At 40.7% G+C, this 20,960-nt stretch overlaps 1 non-coding gene across 1 annotated transcript; it reads right to left on the bottom strand.

Annotated features, from left to right (window-relative positions):
- Window positions 1-2,507: 2,507 nt before the first annotated feature.
- Window positions 2,508-2,615, bottom strand: LOC130970973 (small nucleolar RNA R71). Its single transcript, XR_009082214.1, has one exon. It is a non-coding gene; the product is annotated as a small nucleolar RNA R71 (small nucleolar RNA).
- Window positions 2,616-20,960: the final 18,345 nt, after the last annotated feature.

The raw sequence follows: 20,960 nt of genomic DNA, 5'->3' as shown, positions 1-20,960 counted from the left end.
GTAAACCTTAGGCTACTAGTTTTCTATAAGTAGGACCTTTCACTATTGTATTTGAACATCTTGAGATCTTGAGATTTTTGAATCTTTTGATCACTGGGGGCTGGCCTCACGGCCATGCCTAGACCTTGTTCTTATGTATTTTCAACGGTGGAGTTTCTACACACCATAGATTAAGGTGTGGAGCTCTGCTGTACCTCGAGTATTAATGCAATTACTATTGTTCTTCTATTCAATTCCGCTCATTCTTTGTCCAAGATATCACTTGTTCTTCAACTTGATGAATGTGATGATCCGTGACACTCATCATCATTCTCACCTATGAACGTGTGACTGACAACCACCTCCGTTCTACCTTAGATTGGGTGAATATCTCTTGGATTCCTGATACACGATGCATGGTTGATCGCCTGACAACCGAGTGCTCGCCTGACAAACGAGCCAGCCATTCCGTGAGATCAGATTCTTCGTGGTATAGGCAAGAACTGATGGCGGCATTCAAGAGAATCCGGAAGGTCTAACCTTGTCTGTGGTATTCTGAGTAGGATTCAATGATTGAATGACTGTGACGTGCTTCAAACTCCTAGCAGGCGGGGCGTTAGTGACAGACGCAAAAGAATCACTGGATTCTATTCCGGCCTGACCGAGAATCGACAGATGGATAGCCGTGCCGTGACAGGGTGCGTTGAACATTTCCACTGAGAGGATGGGAGGTAGCCACTGACAACGGTGAAACCCTTGCATAAGCTTGCCATGGAAAGGAGTAAGAAGGATTGGATGAAGACAGTAGGAAAGCAGAGAGACGGAAGGGAAGGCATCTTCATACGCTTATCTGAAGCTCTCACCAATGATATACATAAGTATCTCTATCTTTATCTTTATGTTTCATTCATCATCTATACCCATTTGAGTCTGCCTGACTAAGATTTACAAGGTGACCATAGCTTGCTTCATACCAACAATCTCCGTGGGATCGACCCTTACTCGCGTAAGGTTTATTACTTGGACGACCCAGTGCACTTGCTGGTTAGTTGTGCGAAGTTGTGTTTATGCCATGGTATTGAGCACCAAGTCTTTGGAGCCATTACTAGGGATTATTTGAGTTGTAGTGATCACAATTTCGTGCACCAGTTAGCAAGGGTATTAAGCAGGTATTAAGTAGAATCAGAGTATGAGTTATACCTGGGTGCTCCAGTGTATTTATAATGGTGAGATGTGGCCTCCTGTGGATAAGATAAGTTGGTTATCTTATCTTATCTTTATCTTATCTTTAAGTGAGGTCATCTTATCTTCAAGGGAACCGCCTTTATCTTTCTGGGCTTTGGCTGCCCTTAGATTGGGCTGTGTTCCTTCGTTTTGGGCCTGCTTTGGGCTCCTTTGGCGAGTTGGCCGAGCTCTTTAAGAAGAGGTCGGGCATTTGGCCGAGTTCTTTGAGAAGAGGTCGGATAGTCTGACCTGAAGAGGTCGGTCGGCTTGTCGCTAAACATCCCGGGTCGGACAGCTTGACCCAGGGAATGAACAATTTCTAACTTCTTATCTTCTCAAATTTGATTTTCAAACCTTTTTCAACTAACTAATTGACTTTTTGTTTGTTTCTTATCTTTTTCAAAATCACCTAACTACTTTCCTCTTTCTAATTTTCGAAAATTGTCTCTCCCTTTTTCAAAATTCTTTTAACTAACTAATTATTTCAAATTTTAATTTTAATTGTATTTCTTATCTCAATTTTTGAAAATCAGTAACCATTTTTCAAAAATAATTTTCGAAATTCTCTTCCTCTCATCTTCTTCTATTTATTTATTCATTTACTAACACTTCTCTTCATCTCAAAAATTCGAACCCTCTTCTCTCTTCTGTGTTCGAATTTTTCTTCTCTCTCCTCTATTCTCTTCTTTTTCTACACACATAAAGGAATCTCTATACTGTGACATAGAGGATTCCTCTTCCTTTTCCATTCTCTTCTTTTTCATATGAGCAGGAGCAAGGACAAGGACATTCTTGTTAAAGCAGATCCTGAACCTGAAAGGACTCTGAAGAAGAAGCTAAGAGAAGCTAAAGCACAACAATCTAGAGAAAACCTTACAGAGAATCCCGAAAAAGAAAGAGGCATGGCCGAACCCAAAAACAATGGTGGAGGCGTAAGGAGGATGCTTGGTGATTATACTACACCTACTTCCAATTTTTATGGAAGAAGCATCTCAATTCCTGCCATTGAAGCAAACAATTTTGAGCTGAAGCCTCAACTAGTTGCTCTAATGCAACAGAACTGCAAGTTTTATGGACTTTCATCAGAAGATCCCTACCAGTTTTTAACTGAGTTCTTGTAGATCTGTGATACTGTTAAGACTAATGGAGTAGATCCTGAAGTCTACAGGCTCATGCTTTTCCCTTTTGCTGTAAGAGACAGAGCTAGAACATGGTTGAACTCACAACCCAAAGATAGCCTGGACTCCTGGGATAAGCTGGTCACGGCCTTCTTGGCCAAGTTCTTTCCTCCTCAAAAGCTGAGCAAGCTTAGAGTGGATGTTCAGATCTTCAAGCAAAAAGATGGTGAATCCCTCTATGAAGCTTGGGAAAGATACAAGCAGTTGACCAAAAAGTGTCCTGCTGACATGCTTTTAGAGTGGACCATTTTGGATATATTCTATTATGGTCTATCTGAGTTCTCTAAGATGTCACTGGACCATTCTGCAGGTGGATCCATTCACCTAAAGAAAATGCCTGCAGAAGCTCAAGAACTCATTGACATGGTTGCAAATAACCAATTCATGTACACTTCTGAGAGGAATCCTATGAGTAATGGGACACCTAAGAGGAAGGGAGTTCTTGAAATTGATGCTCTGAATGCCATATTGGCTCAGAACAAAATGTTGACTCAGTAAGTCAACATGATTTCTCAGAGTTTGAATGGATTGCAAAATGCATCCAATAGTACTAAAGAGGCATCTTATGAAGAAGAAGCTTATGATCCTGAGAACCCTGCAATGGCAGAGGTGAATTACATGGGTGAACCCTATGGGAACACCTATAATTCCTCATGGAGAAATCATCCAAATTTCTCATGGAAGGATCAACAAAAGCCTCAATAAGGCTTTAATAATGGTGGAAGAAACAGGCCTAGCAATAGCAAGCCTTTTCCATCATCTTCTCAGCAATAGACAGAGAATTCTAAGCAGTGTACCTCTAACTTAGCAAACATAGTCTCTGATCTATCTAAGGCCACCTTAAGTTTCATGAATGAAACAAGGTCCTCTATTAGAAAGTTGGAGGCACAAGTGGGTCAGCTGAGTAAGAAAATCACTGAAACTCCTCCTAGTACTCTCCCAAGCAATACAGAAGAGAATACAAAAAGAGAGTGCAAGGCCATTGATATAATCAATATGGCCGAATGCACAAAGGAAGAGAAGGACGTGAATCCCAATGAGGAAGACCTCACGGTTCGTCCTCCAAACAGAAAGGAGTTCCCTATTGAGGACCTAAAGGAATCTGAGGCTCATATAGAGACCATAGAGATTCTATTGAACTTCCTTCTGTCATTCATGAGCTCTGAGAACTATTCTTTCTCTGAAAAGGATGAAGATGTAACTGAAGAGCAAGTTGCTCAATATCTAGGAGCCATCATGAAGCTGAATGCTAAGTTGTTTGGTAATTAGACTTGGAAAGGTGAACCTCCATTGCTCATTAGTGAACTAGATACATGGGTTCAGCAAACTTTACCTCAAAAGAAATAAGATCCTGGTAAATTCTTAATATCCTGTACCATAGACACCATGACCTTTGAGAAGGCTCTGTGTGACCTGGGGTCAGGTATAAATCTTATGCCACTCTCTGTAATGGAGAAGCTGGGGATCTTTGAGGTACAAGCTGCAAGAATCTCATTAGAGATGACAGAGAAGTCAATAAGAAAAACTTATGGAATGGTAGAGGACGTGTTAGTGAAGGTTAAAGGCCTTTACATCCCTGCTGATTTCATAATCTTAGACACTAGGAAGGAGGAGGATGAATGCATCATCCTTGGAAGACCCTTCCTAGCCACAGCAGGAGCTGTGATTAATGTTGACAGAGGAGCATTAGTCCTTCAATTGAATGGGGACTACCTTGTGATTAAAGCTCAAGGATCTTCCTCTGCAACCATGGAGAGGAAGCACGAAAAGCTTCTCTCAATACAGAGTCAAACAAGGCCCCACAGTCAAACTATAAGTTGGTGTTGGGAGGCCACAACCAAACTCTAAGTTTGGTGTTGAACCCCCACATTCAAACTCTAAGTTTGGTGTCGGGAGGTCCCAACAATGCTCTGAACATCTGTGAAGCTCCATGAGAGCTCACTATCAAGCTATTGACATTAAAAAAGCGCTTATTGGGAGACAACCCAATTTTTATTTATCTATATTTTCTATTGTTTTTTTTATGTTTTATTAGTTTCATGATCATGTGGAGTCACAAAACAATTGCTAAAATAAAAAAAAACAAAAGAAGAAACAGCACACCCTGAAGGAAGAGCCTACTGGCGTTTATAAGGAGCATCTGGCTGGCGTTCAACGCCAGAACAGAGCATGAATCTGGCGTTGAATGCCAGAAACAAGCAGCAGTCTGGCATTTAAATGCCAGGGTTGCACCCAGAGGAAAGCTGGCGTTTAACGCCAGAAACAAGCATCAGGCTGGCGTTAAACGCCTAAAACATGCTACATTTGGGCGTTTAACGCCAGAAACAAGCTTCAGTCTGGCGTTAAACGCCAAGATTGCATGTAGAGGGCGTTTTACACGCCTAATTGGTGCAGGGATGGTAAATCCTTGACACCTCAAGATCTGTGGACCCCACAGGATCACCTCAGGATCTGTGAACCCTACAGGATCACCTCAGAATCTGTGGACTCCACAGGATCCTCACCTACCTTCTCCCTCTCTCTCACACATTTTCATAACACTCTTCCCCAAACATCACTCTTTCCCATCACCTCTTCACCACTCACATCCATCCATTCTTCCCCATAAACCCCACCTACCTTCAAAATTTAAAATCTCTTTTCCACCCAAACCCACCCTAAATGACCGAACCCAACCTCTCTCCCTTCACTATATAAACCCCTCCATCTTTCTTCATTTTCACACAACACTACCATCTCTTCTCCCCCTTAGCCGAAACACACATCTCTCCCCCTCTCCTCTATATCTTCTTCTTCTTCTTCTTCTATTCTTTCTTAGTTTGCTCGAGGGCAAGCAACATTCTAAGTTTGGTGTGTAAAAGCATATATTTTTTTGTTTTTCCATAATCATTGATGGCACCTAAGGCCAGAGAAACCTCAAGAAAGAGGAAAGGGAAGGCAATTGCTTCCACATATGAGTCATGGGAGATGGAGAGATTCATCTCAAAAGCTCATCAAGACCACTTCTATGAAGTTGTGACTAAGAAAAAGGTGATCCCTATGCAATTCAGCTAGAATTGTCATAGAGGAAGACATCCTCATTGAAGAGGACAAGCCCATCACTGAGAAAAGGATGGAGCAAACAAGAGAGCCCACTCATGGACCTCAACAAGTCAAGAAATCCCTGAGATACCTCAAGGGATATAATTTCCTCCACACAACTATTGGGAGCAACTAAGGATAGGAGCACCAAAATCACTAGGGATCAGACAACAAAGGCAAGGAAGAGACATAGAGGAGCTCAAGGACATCATTGGTCCTTCAAGAAGAAGACGCCACCATCACTAAGGTGGACTCATTCCTTAACTTCCTTGTTCTTATCTTTATGTTTTTCGATTTTTAAGCTTCATGTTTGCCTATGTTTGTGTCTTTATTACATGATCATTAGTCTTTAGTAACTATGTCTTAAGGCTATGAATAATTCCATGAATCCTTCACCTTTCTTAAATGAAAAATGTTTTTAATACAAAAGAACAAGAAGTACACGAGTTTCGAATTTATCCTTGAAATTTGTTTAATTATATTGATGTGGTTACAATACTTTTTGTTTTCTGAATGAATGCTTGAACAATGCATATTTTTTATCTTGTTGTTTATGAATGTTAAAAATTGTTGGCTCTTGAAAGAATGATGAAAAAGAGAAATGTTATTGATGATCTGAAAAATTATGAAATTGATTCTTGAAGCAAGAAAAAGTAGTGAAGAACAAAGCTTGCGAAAAAAATAGAAAGAAAAAGAAAAAGCAAGCAGAAAAAGCCAATAGCTCTTTAAACCAAGAGGCAAGAGAAAAAAGCCAATAGCCCTTAAAACCAAAAGGCAAGGGTAAAAAAGATCCAAGGCTTTGAGCATCAATGGATAGGAGGGCCCAAGAAAATAAATCCAGGCCTAAGCGGCTAAATCAAGCTGTCCTTAACCATGTGCTTGTGGCATGCAGGTCCAAGTGAAAGCTTGAGACTGAGTGGTTAAAGTCGTGATCCAAAGCAAAAAGAGTGTGCTTAAGAACTCTGGACACCTCTAATTGGGGACTTTAGCAAAGTTGAGTCACAATCTGAAAAGGTTCACCCAGTTATCTGTCTGTGGCATTTATGTATCCGGTAGTAATACTGGAAAACAAAGTGCTTAAGGCCACGGCCAAGACTCATAAAGTAGCTGTGTTCAAGAATCAACATACTGAACTAGGAGAATCAATAACACTATATAAAATTCTGAGTTCCTATAGATACCAATCATTCTGAATTTCAAAGGATAAAGTGAGATGCCAAAACTGTTCAGAAGCAAAAAGCTACTAGCCCCGCTCATCTAATTGGGACTAAGTTTCATTGATATTGTGAGATTTATTGTATATTCTCTTTTTTTTATCCTATTTGATTTTCAGTTGCTTGGGGACAAGCAACAATTTAAGTTTGGTGTTGTGATGAGCGGATAATTTATACGCTTTTTGGCATTGTTTTTATATGGTTTTTAGTAAGATCTAGCTACTTTTAGGGATGTTTTTATTGGTTTTTATGCAAAATTCACATTTCTGGACTTTACTATGAGTTTGTGTATTTTTCTATGATTTCAGATATTTTCTGGCCGAAATTGAGGGACCTGAGCAAAAATCTGATAGGAGGCTGACAAAGGACTACTGATGCTGTTGGATTCGGACCTCCTTGCACTCGAAATGAATTTTCTGGAGCTACAGAACTCCAAATGGCGTGCTCTCAATGGCGCTGAAAAGTAGACATCTAGAGCTTTTCAGCAATATATAATGGTCCATACTTTGTTCGAGCTTAGATGACGCAAACTGGCGTTCAACGCTAGTTCCATGCTACATTCTGGAGTAAAACGCCAAAAACACGTCACAAACCAGAGTTAAACGCCAAACGGACGTTACAACTTGGCGTTTAACCATAAGAGAAGCCTTTGCACGTGTAAAGCTCAAGCTCAGCCAAAGCACACACCAAAGTGGGCCCCGGAAGTGGATTTCTGCACTTAGACTTATCTCTGTAAACCCTAGTAGCTAGTTTAGTATAAATAGAACTTTTTACTATTGTACTAGTGTCTAGTCTTTTGACCATTTGGTCCTTTGATCATTCAAGGGGTCTGGCCATTCGGTCATTCCTAGACTATCACTTATGTATTTTCAACGGTGGAGTTTCTACACACCATAGATTAAGGTGTGGAGCTCTGCTGTACCTCGAGTATTAATGCAATTACTACTATTTTCTATTCAATTCAGCTTATTCTTGTTCTAAGATATTCGCTGCACTTCAACATGATGAATGTGATGATCCGTGACACTCATCATCATTCTCACCTATGAACGCGTGATTGACAACCACTTCCATTCTACCTTAGAACGAGCGTGTATCTCTTATATTCCTTAATCAGAATCTTCGTGGTATAAGCTAGAACCCTTTGGCGGCCATTCTTGAGAATCCAGAAAGTCTAAACCTTGTCTGTGGTATTTTGAGTAGGATTCAGGGATTGAGTGACTGTGACGAGCTTCAAACTCGCGATTGTTGGGCCTAGTGACAGACGCAAAAGAATCAATGGATTCTATTCCGACATGATTGAGAACCGACAGATGATTAGCCGTGCTGTGACAAAAGCATTTGCACCATTTTTTCTGAGAGGATGGGAAGTAGCCATTGACAATGGTGATACCCTACATACAGTTTGCCATGAAAAGGAGTATGACAGATTGAACGAAGGCAGTAGAAAAGCAGAGATTCAACAAGAATACAGCATCTCTATGCTTTCCTACTGCCTTCATCCAATCCTTCATACTTCTTTCTATGGCAAGCTGTATATTGGGTGTCACCATTGTCAATGGCTACTTCGCATCCTCTCAGTGAAAATGGTCCTCTACAGTTTCTGTACGGCTAATCAACTGTCGGATTGCTCGTCTCGGATGAAAAATACTATGCACAGATATCGTATGGCTAATCAGCTATTGGTTCTCGATCGTGTAGGAATAGGATTTACTATCCTTTTGCGTCTGTCACCACGCCCTACAGTCGCGAGTTTGAAGCTCGTCACAGTAATCCCATCCCAGATCCTACTCGGAATACCACAGACAAGGTTTAGACTTTTCGAATCTCAAGAATGTTGTCAATTGATTCTAGCTTATACCACGAAGACTCTAATCTCGGATTTAGATGCCCTATTGTCAGAGGGGAGTCAATGTGAATCATTGATTAGAAATCCAAGAGATATACATTCAAGCTTGTCTTCATGTAGAACGGAAGTGGTTGTCAATTACGCGTTCATAAGTGAGAATGGTGATGAGTGTCACATAATCATCACATTCATCATGTTCTTGTGTACGAAGGGATATCTTAGAATAAGAATAAGCATGAATTGAATAGAAAACAGTAGTACTTTGCATTAATACTCGAGGAACAGCAAAGCTCCACACCTTAATCTATGGTGTGTAGAAACTCCACCGTTGAAAATACATAAGTGAAAATAAGGTAGGCATGGCCGTGAGGCCAGCCCCCAATGTCTAAGGACTAATAATGATCAAAGATGTTCCAAATGCTCGTCCAAATATAAGATGTGAATACAATAGTAAAAAGTTCTATTTATACTAAACTAGTTACTAGGGTTATAGAAACAAGTAAATGATGCAGAAATCCACTTCCGGGCCCACTTGGTGTGTGTTTGGGTTGAGCATTGAAGCTTTCACGTGTAGAGGTCTTCCTTGGAGTTAAACGCCAGTTTGTAACTTGTTTTTGGCGTTTAACTCTGCTTTGCAACTTGTTTCTGGCGTTTAACGCCAGAATAGTGCAGAAAACTGGCGTTAAACGCTAGTTTGTGTCGTCTAAACTCAGGCAAAGTATGAACTATTATATATTGCTGGATAGCCCTGGATGTCTACTTTCCAACGCAGTTGAGATCTCGCCATTTGGATATCTTTAGCTCCAAAAAATTCCATTTCGAGTGCAGGGAGGTCAGAATCCAACAACATCTGCAGTCCTTTGTTAGCCTCTGAATAAGATTTTTGCTCAGGTCCCTCAATTTCAGCCAGAAAATACCTGAAATCACAGAAAAACACACAAACTCATAGTAAAGTCCAGAAATGTGAAATTTGCTTAAAAACTAATAAATATACTAAAAAGTAGTTAGATCCTACTAAAAACCATATAAAAATAATGCCAAAAAGCGTATAAATTATCCGCTCATCACAACACCAAACTTAAATTGTTGCTTGTCCCCAAGCAACTGAAAATAAAATAGGATAAAAAGAAGAGAATATACAATGAATCTCACAATATGAATGAAACTTAGTCCCAATTAGATGAGCGGGGCTAGTAGCTTTTTGCTTCTGAACAGTTTTGGCATCTCACTTTATCCTTTGAAATTCAGAATGATTGGTATCTATAGGAACTCAGAATTTTAGATAGTATTATTGATTCTCCTAGTTCAGTATGTTGATTCTTGAACACAGCTACTTTATGAATCTTGGTCGTGGCCTTAAGCACTTTGTTTTCCAGTATTACTACCGGATACATAAATGCCACAGACAGATAACTGGGTGACCCTTTTCAGATTGTGACTCATCTTTGCTAAAGTCCCCAGTTAGAGGTGTCCAGAGTTCTTAAGCACACTCTTTTTGCTTTGGATCACGACTTTAACCACTCAGTCTCAAGCTTTTCACTTGGACCTTCATGACACAAGCACATGGTTATGGACAGCTTGATTTAGCCGCTTAGGCCTGGATTTTATTTTCTTGGGCCCTCCTATCCATTAATGTTCAAAGCCTTGGATCCTTTTTACCCTTGCCTTTTGGTTTAAAGGGCTATTGGCTTTTTCTGCTTGCTTTTTCTTTTTCTTTCTCTTTTTTTCGCCACTTTTTTTTTCGCAAGCTTTCTTATTCACTGCTTTTTCTTACTTCAAGAATCAATTTCATGATTTTTCAGATTATCAATAGCATTTATCTTTGTTCATCATTCTTTCAAGAGCCAATAATTTTAACATTCATAAACTTCACTATAAAAAATATGCACTGTTCAAGCATTCATTCAGAAAACAAAAAGTATTGCCACCACATCAAAATAATTAAACTAATTTCAAGATAAAATTTGAAATCCAAGTACTTCTTGTTCTTTTGTAATTAAGCACATTTTTCATTTAAGAGAGGTGAATGATTTATGGAATTATTCATAGCTTTAAGACATAGACACTTGACACTAATGATCATGTAATAAAGACACAAAACATAGCCAAACATAAAGCTCAAAACCAAAAATAGAGAAATAAATAGACAAGGAGATTAAGGAATGAGTCCACCTTAGTGAGGGTGGCATCTTCCTCTTAAAGAATCAATGGTGCTCTTGAGCTCCTCTATGTCTCTTCCTTGCCTTTGTTGTTCCATCCCTAGTGATTTTGGTGCTCCTATCCTTAGTTGCTCCCAATAGTTGTATGGAGGAAAATTTATCCTTGAGGCATCTCAGGGATTTCTTGATGAGGGAATTCCTCATGCTCTTGTTTAGGTCCATGAGTGGGCCCTCTTGTTTGCTCCATCCTCTTTTTGGTGATTGGCTTGTCCTCTTCAATGAGGATGTCTTCCTCTATGACAATTCCATCTGAATTGCATAGGGATCACCTTTTTCTTGGCCACAACTTCATAGAAGTGGTCTTGATGGACCTTTGAGATGAATCTCTCCATCTTTCATGACTCGGAGGTGGAAGCTTTTGCCTTCTCTTTCCTCTTTCTAGAGGTTTCTCCGGCCTTAGGTGCCATAAATGGTTATGGAAAAACAAAAAGCAATGCTTTTACAACACCAAACTTAAAAGGTTTGCTTGTCCTCGATCAAAAGAAGAAAGAAAGAAGGGGAAGAAGAAGAAAATAGAGGAGATGAAGGGTAAGAGGTGGTTCGGCCAAGAGGGGGGAAGAGGTAGGTGGGGTTAAAAAAGTGTTTGAATTTTAAAGTGAGGTAGGTGGGGTTTTTGGGGAAGAGGTATGGAGGTGATTGGTAAAGAGAATATAGGAAAGAGGGTATGATTTGATTGGTGAGTGAGAGATAGAGAGAGATAGGGTAGGTGAGGATCCTGTGGGGTCCACAGATCCTGAGGGGTCAAGGATTTCATCCCTGCTCCTTTTAGGCGTACAAAATGCCCTTACTGTGCAATCTTGGCGTTTAACGCCAGATTGCTGCTTGTTTCTGGTGTTAAACGCCAGCTTTTATTCCTTTCCTGGCATTAAACGCCAGGATGCAACCTGTTTCTGGCGTTTAACGCCAGCTTGTTGCTTCTTTCTGGCGTTTAACGCCAGTCTGGTGCTTGTTTCTGGTGTTTAACGCCCAGAATGGAGCCAGACTGGGCGTTAAATGCCCATTCTGCTACCCTTACTAGCGTTTAAATGCCAGTAAGTTTCTCCTCCAGGGTGTGCTGTTTTTAATGCTGTTTTTTATTTTTCTTTAATTTTTGCAGTTGCTTTTGTGACTCCACATGATCATCAACCTAAAAAAAGGAAAATAACATAGATAAATAAAATTGGGTTACCTCCCAATAAGTGCTTCTTTAATGTCAATAGCTTGACAGTGAGCTCTCATGGAGCTTCATAGATGTTCAAAGCATTGTTGGGACCTCTCAACACCAAACTTAGAGTTTGAATGCGGGAGTTCAACACCAAACTTAGAGTTTGGTTGTGGCCTCCCAACACCAAACTTAGAGTTTGACTGTGGGGGCTTTGTTTGATTCTGCAGTGAGAGAAGCTTTTTTTTTTCCTCACCATGGTTACAGAGGGAGATCCTTGAGTTTTAAACACAAGGTAGTCCTCATTCTGTTGAAGGATCAACTCTCTTCTGTCCACATTAATCACAGCTTTTGCTGTGGCTAGGAAGGGTCTTCCAAGGATGATGGATTCATCCTCATCCTTTCCAGTGTCTAGGATTATGAAACCAGCAGAGATGTAAAGGTCTTTGACCTTTATTAGCACGTCCTCTACCTGTCCATAAGCCTTTTTCATGGATTTGTCTGCCATCTCTAATGAGAATTTGGTAGTCTGTACCTCAAAGATTCCAGTTTCTCCATTACAGAGAGTGGTATTAAGTTTATGCCTGACCCCAGGTCACACAGAACCTTCTCAAAGGTCATGGTGCCTATGGTACATGGAATTAAGAATTTACCAGGATCCTGTTTCTTTTGAGAGAATGTTTGCCAAACCAAGGTATTCAGTTCATTGGTGAGTAAGGGGGTTCATCCACCCAAGTCTCATTACCAAATAACTTGGCATTCAACTTCATGATTGCTCCAAGGTATTTAGCAACTTGCTCTTCAATGATATCTTCATCCTCCTCAAAGGAAGAATATTCATCAGAGCTCATGAATGGCAGAAGCGGGTTCAATGGAATCTCTATGATCTCTAGGTGGGCCTCAGATTCCTTAGGTTCCTCAATTGGGAACTCCTTTTTATCCAGAGGACGTCCCATGAGGTCTTCCTCACTGGGATTCACGTCCTCCTCCTCCTTTGTGCATTCGGCCACACCAAGTAAGGTTATGGCCTTGCACTATCTTTTTGGGTTCTCTTCTGTATTGCTTGGGAGAGTACTAGAAGGAGTTTCAGTGACTCTTTTACTCAGCTGGCCCACTTGTGCCTCCAAATTCCTAATGGAGGACCTTGTTTCATTCATAAAACTTAGAGTGGCCTTAGATAGATCAGAGACGATGTTTGATAAGCTAGAGGGACTCTGCTCAGAATTCTCTGTCTGTTGCTGAGAGGATGATGGAAAAGGCTTGCTATTGCTAAACCTATTTCTTCCACCATTATTAAAGCCTTGTTGGGGCTTTTGTTGATCCTTCCATGAGAAATTTGGATGATTTCTCTATGAGGGATTATAGGTGTTTCCATAGGCTTCACCCATGTAATTCACCTCTGCCATAGCAGGGTTCCCATGATCATAAGCTTCTTCTTCAGAAGATGCTTCTTTTGTACTGTTGGATGCATTTTGCAATCCATTTAGACTCTGAGAAATCATATTGACTTATTGGTGCACGAAATTGTGATCACTACTTTTCACAACTCAAATAATCCCCGGTAATGAATCCAAAAACTTGGTGCTCAATACCATGGCATAAACACAACTTCGCACAACTAACCAGCAAGTGCACTGGGTCGTCCAAGTAATAAACCTTACGCGAGTAAGGGTCGATCCCACAGAGATTGTTGGTATGAAGCAAGCTATGGTCACCTTGTAGATCTTAGTCAGGCAGACTCAAATGGTTATGGATGATATATGAATAAAACATAAAGATAAAGATACTTATGTAATTCATTGGTGAGAATTTCAGATAAGCGAATGGAGATGCTTTGTCCCTTCCGTCTCTCTGCTTTCCTACTGTCTTCATCCAATCCTTCTTACTCCTTTCCATGGCAAGCTGTATGTTGGGCATCACCGTTGTCAATGGCTACAGTCCCGTCCTCTCAGTGGAAATGTTCAACGCACCCTGTCACGGCACGGCTATCCAGCTGTCGGTTCTCGATCATGTCGGAATAGAATCCAGTGATTCTTTTGCGTCTGTCACTAACACCCCACAATCGCGAGTTTGAAGCTCGTCACAGTCATTCAATCATTGAATCCTACCCAGAATACCATAGACAAGGTTTAGACCTTCCGAATTCTCTTGAATGCCGCCATCAATTCTAGCTTATACCCCGAAGATTCCGGTTAAAGAACCCAAGAGATAAACATTTAAGCCTTGTTTGCTTGTAGAACGGGAGTGGTTGTCAGGCACGCGTTCATAAGTGAGAATGATGATGAGCGTCACATAATCATCACATTCATCAAGTTTTTGAGTGCGAATGAATATCTTGGAATAAGAACAAGCTGAATTGAATAGAAGAACAATAGTAATTGCATTAATACTCGAGGTACAACAGAGCTCCACACCTTAATCTATGGTGTGTAGAAACTCCACCGTTGAAAATACATAAGAACAAGGTCTAGGCATGGTCGTGAGGCCAGCCCCATGATCTAAGATAGCATAAGACTAAAGATAGCTACCAAGATCCCAAATACAATAGCAAAAGGTCCTACTTATAGGGAACTAGTAGCTTAAGAATTACAAAGATGAGTAAATGACATAAAAATCCACTTCCGGGCCCACTTGGTGTGTGCTTGGGCTGAGCATTGAAGCATTTTCGTGTAGAGACTCTTCTTGGAGTTAAACACCAGCTTTTGTGCCAGTTTGGGCGTTTAACTCCCATTTTTGTGCCAGTTCCGGCGTTTAACGCCGGGCATTCTTGAGCTGATTTGGAACGCCGGTTTGGGCCATCAAATCTCGGGCAAAGTATGGACTATTATACAATTCTGGAAAGCCCAAGATGTCTACTTTCCAACGCCGTTGAGAGTGCGCCAATTGGGCTTCTGTAGCTCCAGAAAATCCACTTCGAGTGCAGGGAGGTCAGAATCCAACAGCATCTGCAGTCCTTTTTAGTCTCTGAATCAGATTTTTGCTCAAGTCCCTCAATTTCAGCCAGAAAATACTTGAAATCACAGAAAAACACACAAACTCATAGTAAATTCCAGAAAAGTGAATTTTAATTAAAAACTAATAAAAATATACTAAAAACTAACTAAATCATACTAAAAACATACTAAAAACAATGCCAAAAAGCGTACAAATTATCCGCTCATCACAACACCAGACTTAAATTGTTGCTTGTCCTCAAGCAACTGAAAATCAAATAAGATAAAAAGAAGAGAATATGCAATGAATTCCAAAAACATCTATGAAGATCAGTATTAATTAGATGAGCGGGGCTTGTAGCTTTTTGCCTCTGAACAGTTTTGGCATCTCACTCTATCCTTTGAAATTCAGAATGATTGGCTTCTTTAGGAACTCAGAATCCAGATAGTGTTATTGATTCTCCTAGTTAAGTATGATGATTCTTGAACACAGCTACTTTATGAGTCTTGACCGTGGCCCAAAGCACTTTGTCTTCCAGTATTACCACCGGATACATACATGCCACAGACACATAATTGGGTGAACCTTTTCAAATTGTAACTCAACTTTGCTAGAGTCCCCATTTAGAGGTGTCCAGGGTTCTTAAGCACACTCTTTTTGCCTTGGATCACAACTTTATTTCTTTCTTTTTCTTTCTTTTTCTCTTTCTCCCTTTTTTTTCGTTTTTTTTTCGTTTTTTTTCGCTTTTTCTTTTTTTTTTTTGTATTCACTGCTTTTTCTTGCTCCAAGAATCATTTTTTTATGATTTTTCAGATCCTCAGTAACATATCTCCTTTTTCATCATTCTTTCAAGAGCCAACCAATCATGAACAACAAATTCAAAAGATATATGCACTGTTTAAGCATACATTCAGAAAACAAAAGTATTGCCACCACATCAAAATAATTAATCTGTTATAAAATTCAAAATTCATGCAATTCTTCTCTTTTTCATTTAAGAACATTTTTCATTTAAGAAAGGTGATGGATTCATAGGACATTCATAACTTTAAGGCATAGACACTAAGATACTAATGATCATAAGACACAAACATGGATGCACATAAGCATGAAAATTCGAAAAACAGGAAAATAAAGAACAAGGAGATTAAAGAACGGGTCCACCTTAGTGATGGCGGCTTGTTCTTCCTCTTGAAGATCCTATGGAGTGCTTGAGCTTCTCAATGTCTCTTCCTTGCCTTTTTTGCTCCTCCCTCATGATTCTTTGATTTTCTCTAACTTCATGGAGAAGAATGGAGTGTTCTTGGTGCTCCACCTTTAGTTGTCCCATGTTGGAACTCAGTTCTCCTAGGGAGGTGTTGATTTGCTCCCAATAGTTCTGTGGAGGAAAGTGCATCCCTTGAGGTATCTCAGGGATTTCATGATGAGTTGGATCTCTTATTTGCTCCATCCTTTTCTTAGTGATGGGCTTGTCCTCATCAATGAGGATGTCTCCTTCTATGTCCACTCCAACTGAATAACAGAGGTGACAAATGAGATGAGAAAAGGCTAACCTTGCCAATGTAGAGGACTTGTCCGCCACCTTATAGAGTTGTTGGGCTATAACCTCATGAACTTCTACTTCTTCTCCAATCATGATGCTATGAATCATGATGGCCCGGTCTATAGTAACTTCGGACCGGTTGCTAGTGGGAATGATTGAGCGTTGGATAAACTCCAACCATCCCCTAGCCACGGGCTTGAGGTCATTCCTTCTCAATTGAACCAGCTTCCCTCTTGAATCTCTCTTCCATTGGGCGCCCTCTTCACAAATGTCGGTGAGGACTTGGTCCAACCTTTGATCAAAGTTGACCCTTCTAGTGTAAGGATGTTCATCTCCTTGCATTATGGGCAAGTTGAATTCCAACCTTACATTTTCCGGACTAAAGTCTAAGTATTTCCCCCGAACCATTGTAAGCCAATTCTTTGGGTCTGGGTTTACACTTTGATCATGGTTCTTGGTGATCCATGCATTGGCATAGAACTCTTGAACCATTAAGATTCCAACTTGTTGAATGGGGTTGGTAAGAACTTCCCAACCTCTTCTTCTAATCTCATGTCGGATCTCCAGATATTCACTCTTTTTGAGTTTGAAAGGGACCTCGGGGATCACTTTCTTCAAGGCCACAACTTCATAGAAGTGGTCTTGATGCACCCTTGAGATGAATCTCTCCATCTCCCATGACTCGGAGGTGGAAGCTTTTGCCTTCCCTTTTCTCTTTCTAGAGGTTTCTCTGGCCTTGAATGCCATAAATGGTTATGGAAAAACAAAAAGCAATGCTTTTACCACACCAAACTTAAAAGGTTTGATCGTCCTCGAGCAAAAGAAGAAAGAAGAGAGTAGAAGAAGAAGAAATAGAGGAGATGGAGGTGGCTTTGTGGTTTGGCCAAAGGGGAGGGTGGGTTTGGGAGGGAAAATGGTTTGAATTTGAATGGTGAGGTAGGTGGGGTTTTATGAAGGATGGATGTGAGTGGTGAAGAGAAAGATGGGATTTGATAGGTGAGGGGTTTTTGGGGAAGAGGTATTGAGGTGATTGGTGAATGGGTGAAGAAGAGAGAAAGTGGTGGGGTAGTTAGGGATCCTGTGGGGTCCACAGATCCTGAGGTGTCAAGGAAAATTAAACCATGTGGTGCGCGAAATTGTGATCATCAATGGCGCCATCAACATGGTACGCTCATTGCAATCTCAACTCTTTGTCACAACTCCGCACAACTAACCAGCAAGTGCACTGGGTCGTCCAAGTAATAAACCTTACGCGAGTAAGGGTCGATCCCACGGAGATTTGTTGGTACGAAGCAAGCTATGGTCACCTTGTAAATCTTAGTCAGGCAGACTCAATGGGTAATGGTGAATAAAACATAAAGATAAAGATAGAGATACTTATGTATATCATTGGTGAGAGCTTCAGATAAGCGTATGAAGATGCCTTCCCTTCCGTCTCTCTGCTTTCCTACTGTCTTCATCCAATCCTTCTTACTCCTTTCCATGGCAAGCTTATGCAAGGGTTTCACCGTTGTCAGTGGCTACCTCCCATCCTCTCAGTGGAAATGTTCAACGCACCCTGTCACGGCACGGCTATCCATCTGTCGATTCTCGGTCAGGCCGGAATAGAATCCATTGATTCTTTTGCGTCTGTCACTAACGCCCCGCCTGCTAGGAGTTTGAAGCACGTCACAGTCATTCAATCATTGAATCCTACTCAGAATACCACAGACAAGGTTAGACCTTCCGGATTCTCTTGAATGCCGCCATCAGTTCTTGCCTATACCACGAAGACTCTGATCTCACGGAATGGCTGGCTCGTTTGTCAGGCGAGCACTAGGTTGTCAGGCGATCAACCATGCATCGTGTATCAGGAATCCAAGAGATATTCACCCAATCTAAGGTAGAACGGAGGTGGTTGTCAGTCACACGTTCATAGGTGAGAATGATGATGAGTGTCACGGATCATCACATTCATCAAGTTGAAGAACAAGTGATATCTTGGACAAAGAACAAGCGGAATTGAATAGAAGAACAATAGTAATTGCATTAATACTCGAGGTACAGCAGAGCTCCACACCTTAATCTATGGTGTGTAGAAACTCCACCGTTGAAAATACATAAGAACAAGAGTGATCATTGGTTTCGGCCCCAGAGAGGGAACCAGGAGAACCAAGATGAAAATACAATAGTAAAAGGTCCTATTTATAGGAAACTAGTAGCCTAAGAATTACAAAGATGAGTAAATGACATAAAAATCCACTTCCGGGCCCACTTGGTGTGTGCTTGGGCTGAGCATGAAGCATTTTCGTGTAGAGACTCTTCTTGGAGTTAAACGCCAGCTTTTATGCCAGTTTGGGCGTTTAACTCCCATTTTCGTGCCAGTTCCGGCGTTTAACGCTGGGATTTCTGAAGGTGACTTTGAACGCCGGTTTGGGCCATCAAATCTTGGGCAAAGTATGGACTATTATATATTGCTGGAAAGCCCAGGATGTCTACTTTCCAACGCCATTGAGAGCGCGCCAATTGGGTTTCTGTAGCTCCAGAAAATCCACTTCGAGTGCAGGGAGATCAGAATCCAACAGCATCTGCAGTCCTTTTCAGTCTCTGAATCAGATTTTGCTCAGGTCCCTCAATTTCAGCCAGAAAATACCTGAAATCACAGAAAAACACAAACTCATAGTAAAGTCCAGAAAAGTGAATTTTAACTAAAAACTAATAAAATATACTAAAAACTAACCAAATCATACTAAAAACATACTAAAAACAATGCCAAAAAGCGTACAAATTATCCGCTCATCACAACACCAAACTTAAATTGTTGCTTGTCCTCAAGCAACTGAAAATCAAATAAGATAAAAGAAGAGAATATACTATAGACTCCAAATTATCAATGAAACTTAGCTCCAAATTAGATGAGCGGGACTAGTAGCTTTTGCCTCCGAACAGTTTTGGCATCTCACTTTATCTTTTGAAATTCAGAATGATTGGCTTCTTTAGGAACTCAGAATCCAGATAGTGTTATTGATTCTCTTAGTTAAGTATGATGATTCTTGAACACAGCTACTTATTGAGTCTGGCCGTGGCCCAAAGCACTCTGTCTTCCAGTATTACCACCGGATACATACATGCCCAGACAACTAATTGGGTGAACCTTTTCAGATTGTGACTCAGCTTTGCTAAAGTCCCAATTAGAGGTGTCCAGGGTCTTAAGCACACCTCTTTTTGCCTTGGATCACAACTTTATTTCTCTCTTTTTCTTTTCTTTTCGTTTTCCTTCTCTCTTTTTTTGTATTCACACTGCTTTCTTGCTTCAAGAATCATTTTATGATTTTCAGATCCTCAGTAACATGTCTCCTTTTTCATCATTCTTTCAAGAGCCAACAATTGTAACATTCATGAACAACAAATTCAAAAGACATATGCACTGTTCAAGCATACATTCAGAAAACAAAAAGTATTGTCACTACATCAAACTAATTAAGCTAGTTTTAAAGATGAATTCGAAATCCTGTACTTCTTGTTCTTTTTTGATTAAAAACAGTTTTTCATTTAAGAAAGGTGATGGATTCATAGGACATTCATAACTTTAAGGCATAGACACTAAGACACTAATGATCATAAGACACAAACATGGACAAACATAAGCATAAAAATTTGAAAAACAGGAAAATAAAGAACAAGGAGATTAAAGAACGGGTCCACCTCAGTGATGGCGGCTTGTTCTTCCTCTTGAAGGTCTTATGGAGTGCTTGAGCGCCTCAATGTCTCTTCCTTGTATTTGTTGCTCCTCTCTCATGATTCTTTGATCTTCTCTAATTTCATGGAGGAGAATGGAGTGTTCTTGGTGCTCCACCCTTAGTTGTCCCATGTTGGAACTAAATTCTCCTAGGGAGGTGTTCAGTTGCTCCCAATAGTCTTGTGGAGGAAAGTGCATCCCTTGAGGTATCTCAGGGATTTTATGATGAGTGGGATCTCTTGTTTGCTCCATCCTTTTCTTAGTGATGGGCTTGAGGTCATGCCTTCTCAGTTGAACCGGCTTCCCTCTTGAATCTCTCTTTCATTGAACGCCCTCTTCATAAATGTCTATGAGGACTTGGTCCAACCTTTGATCAAAGTTGACCCTTCTTCATGGCCACAACTTCACAGAAGTGGTCTTGATGCACCCTTGAGATGAATCTCTCCATCTCCCATGACTCGGAGGAGGAGGCTTTTGCCTTCCCTTTCCTCTTTCTAGAGGTTTCTCCGGCCTTGGATGCCATAAATGGTCATGGAAAAACAAAAAGCAATGCTTTTACCACACCAAACTTAAAAGGTTTGCTCGTCCTCGAGCAAAAGAAGAAAGAAGAGAGTAGAAGAAGAATAAATAGAGGAGAGGGAGATGGCTTTGTGGTTCGGTCAAAAGGGGAAGAAGTAGTGTATAGGGTGTGTGAAAATGAAGGAGTGAAGAAGGGTTTATATAGGGGTGAGGGGAGGGGTATGGTTCGGCCATTATGGGTGGGTTTGGGAGGGAAAGTGGTTTGAATTTGAATGGTGAGGTAGGTGGGGTTTAATGAAGGATGGATGTGAGTGGTGAAGAGAAAGATGGGATTGGATAGGTGAAGGGTGTTTGGGGAAGA

This window comes from Arachis stenosperma, chromosome 3 (genome assembly GCF_014773155.1).
Source record: "Arachis stenosperma cultivar V10309 chromosome 3, arast.V10309.gnm1.PFL2, whole genome shotgun sequence".
NCBI classification, from domain to species: domain Eukaryota; kingdom Viridiplantae; phylum Streptophyta; class Magnoliopsida; order Fabales; family Fabaceae; genus Arachis; species Arachis stenosperma.
Note: the sequence above shows the minus strand (reverse complement) of the source record. Positions and strands in the feature narration are given on the sequence as shown.